The sequence below is a fragment of the Globicephala melas genome, chromosome 3 (assembly GCF_963455315.2).
Source record: "Globicephala melas chromosome 3, mGloMel1.2, whole genome shotgun sequence".
In the NCBI taxonomy this organism is placed as follows: domain Eukaryota; kingdom Metazoa; phylum Chordata; class Mammalia; order Artiodactyla; family Delphinidae; genus Globicephala; species Globicephala melas.
The window spans coordinates 139,737,095-139,740,893 of NC_083316.1; positions in this window are offsets into that span (position 1 = coordinate 139,737,095).

Genomic DNA, 3,799 nt, shown 5'->3' on the forward strand with positions numbered 1-3,799 from the left:
CTGAAGTGCCTATTGGGCAGATTACCTCACATAGTTGCTGACTGGGTAATTCCAAGTTAACTGGTTAAAAATTACATTCCTGGGGGGTTAAAATGCAATTTGGTTAGGTATTAAGTATTGATTTGGTGATGTGAGCTTAGTGCAAGTGACTCCATTTTGGGCCTGTTGCCTCTTTTTTAACAAATGCTAATTAAGACACATTTATCTACTAAATGATTTAACATATATAAAAGCATTTAACTAAATTTCTCATGCAATAATACTGTTTCTGTTTCTTTACCCTTTTACTGATAAACAAAAACAAACTCTCAAAACTTCACACACTAAAAGTAAAAAGTGTCAATTATGTCAGTAAATCATTATTTGAGTGAATAGAAAAAAAAAGTTACTGATTATAAAACATCAGCTGCCATCTGTTGAGTAGCTACTATTTATAGAAGATGTAACCCTCCGTTTTCCCAGTTGTTTCAGGGTAAATTCTAGAATTCACATCTATTGTTCAGGAGCCCATTTTTACCTGAAGCTGAGGTGTGAGGTCAGCTGAACCTGAGTTATAAGGGTTAAAATGAAGGATAGGTGGTTTCCTCAAAAGAAATACTGGGTGCATATTACCAAAATAAGGGGGATTAATACTTAGTAGGAAAATCAGGGTTTTTACATCTTCCAACCTTTTAAAAAGAATCAACAGCACTTAAATATTTAACAGGATTTTAATCCTCAGCCTTCTTCCACTTGTAATGGTATGGGATATTAGTTTATTTAATGGCTTTATCTTGAGTTCTTAGCTGCTTTCTGGATCTTTCACTCCATCCCTTTGCTAGTCCCTTATCTTATACCTACCATTACGTGTAGATATTTCCCAGCATTCCACCTTCTGCCCCTTGTCTACTATCGTCTTCCCTTAAACAAACATGCTGGGGCAGTCAGATTGTTGTTGATTACAATAAGGAGAATGGACTCAATTCTACAGCAATAACTTCCAAATTAGGAGCAGTAAATGTTCTCTCCACTTCTAACTTTTGAGGGACAGTTCTGGCCATTGTCCTGGCAGAAAGCTCAGGACTGAATCTGTCCCAGTGATTTCTGGAAATGGGCAAATAATACTATCCATTGAAGCTGAAATGTTTAAGGAAAAGTTAGGCCATCGGGAAAGTTTGGTTATTACTTAAATTTATAGATCTATCAATTTCTCACCCAAGAGGCATTTTGATCACTGGCCCAGAATATAGATTAATGACGATCATTTGCAAATAGATGTTTTCTCTTAAAAAAACAAAGTGGGAAAACCAAGTTTTCAATGCTTCCTACTGAAAGAATTTCAAAGAGGCTTATTTGCATTACTAAGTAAGATTAAGTTGGTATTCAGTTATTTTCTTTTGACACATGAGCAACTACTCACACAACATGTTTATTATGAAATTCAGTGAAAATAAATTACAAATAAGAAAGAAAAGATGGAGATTTATTTTGGAAATCTATTTCCATTTAATATTGTCCTGCTATTTGACATTAGGTTATTTTGTTTTACTAACAACTGAAAATCAAGATGTTCTGAGGAAAGTACATGTTCATATGAAGATGTACTACATATGTAAAAAACTTTAAGCAGCAAATCACATTTAAAATAATTGAGCCCTTTTTATATCCACAGCTATACAAGTTTAATTGAATATTAAAGTTTGAAATCCATGAATACCAGGAAATATTTTTAAAATTTCAAACATTTTAATAGACTAGTTTGTGGAAGAAAAGAGAAAAAAGTTTTGAGTCAACATTCTCTGAATAAAGAAGACTGAAAATGAGCACTTTTATGTGTGGCTAAGTCATCACCAGAAAACATAATAGCTACTTATCCTTGCAGTCATTCCATCATATGTAGGCAATGGAATTTTGATCTCTTGGAATTTATAATTGAAGAGAAGTAATAGTGAAGAGGAATATGAGTTAATTGTTGGGTATTTAGGATGACATATTTTATATCTTCAAGGTACATTCTTTAAGAAAGTTACATAGGGCTTCCCTGGTGGCTCAGTGGTTGAGAGTCCGCCTGCTGATGCAGGGGACATGGGTTCGTGCCCTGGTCCGGGAAGATCCCACATGCCGCGGAGCGGCTGGGCCCGTGAGCCATGGCTGCTGAGCCTGCGCGTCCGGAGCCTGTGCTCCGCAACGGGAGAGGCCACAACAGTGAGAGGCCCGCGTACAGGAAAAAAAAAAAAAAAAAGAAAGTTATATAAGTATATTGTTGATACAAGTGACAGTTTCTCAGTTCAGTAATTTGTCACTACTCATTGTCTGTTTCTATTTTATTCAGGTGTTGCAATTATTTTTTATATCCTATGTACAAAAATTATGAAGTATTTGTAATCAACATATCACTGATGACAAAGGTACAAACAGTTAAAGTTGCAAACAGACATTCAGCTAATAATTTCTTCACTAGATCTTGGAGCTAGAGAGTTTACTTGGCTTTCATCTCCTTCCTTTAAAAGATTTGATGTTATGGACTCCCATCCCTAAAGATGTTACATCATATGCTCAGTATCAAAAAGCTAGTAAAGTGATAAGAACTTCGTTTTAGTTCCAAGCAGCATTGTACTACCTCATGCTTTAAAACAAAACCAAGGAAAAACAAAAGCGTTACACTTTGTTTTCTTCTAATAGCAGAGCTAACGAGTAAAATTTCACTTTTACCAAAAGCCTTTAAAAATTAACAGGAAGCGTGTATGAAATTTAATGACTGATTGAGCCATAATATATTATTCATGTAATGTTGGAACCATACATCATTCACCTGGATATAAGAAAACAAAAATCTTTCTTTGCAGAATTATTTGAGAGAGCATTATGTGGAAGGAATCATTGGTCCCACTCCATACAATATTCCTTATCTCATTTTATGTCTCTGATGAATTTTAAGTAAATACTTAACTAGTTTTTACAGCTGTTACTATATAAAAGTTCACAAAGAAAAGAGAGGAAAAAAAGCATAAAATTATAAAGAATTAAGATAAGTTACTCAGATTATTATGGAAGGAAAATAATGTGCCATCAGAAAAACAAGTAAGAGTGGCCCAATTCTCAAGAAATCTATATTCCGTTTCTAATTTTACCTCTGAATGATGCTCTGACTTTTGAAAAGTTTCTTGGCTAACTTTTGACTGTTAACTGAGAAAATTCTCCTTGAAATGGTAAATAATAGTTGCCACCTAGTAGGTGCTAAATACTGTAGCGCTAAGATTGCTACTGGAAAATATCTTCAGTTTCACATTATTGTCTTTGGGTTATCTTCAGAGCACTATATATATATAGATGATTAAGCAAACAAAGTAGAAATATCCCTGTAGGCAAATGTAAATTATAGACAAAAATCCTTCTTACAAAGAGTGGGAACACAATTGGTCATATTCCTGCTACCAATCTGAACACAGTATTTCAATATGAGAAAGCTACCTGGATATATAGCCAATAATTTATTTTTTGAGATGGCCAATGTATGAGCTTTTTATTATTTAAAATTTTAAATGTTGTTTCTTTTTTTTAATGTTATTTCTTATACAAAGTGTTCTCTTTTTTATTTATCCCCGATATATCTTTGTGAAGCAGTGATGGCATTATTACAAATATTCATCATTACACCTTCAAAATAATTACTCTGAAAAACAGTTCCAATAGCTTTTTGAAGAACCACTTCCTCTTTTAAACCTAACCCAGTTATGATTATCTTTCCACAAGTAGCCCCTTTTCTCACCTTCATTGCAAGCAGGACTTGAAAAAACTATGGACCAGATTCAATTCCAAA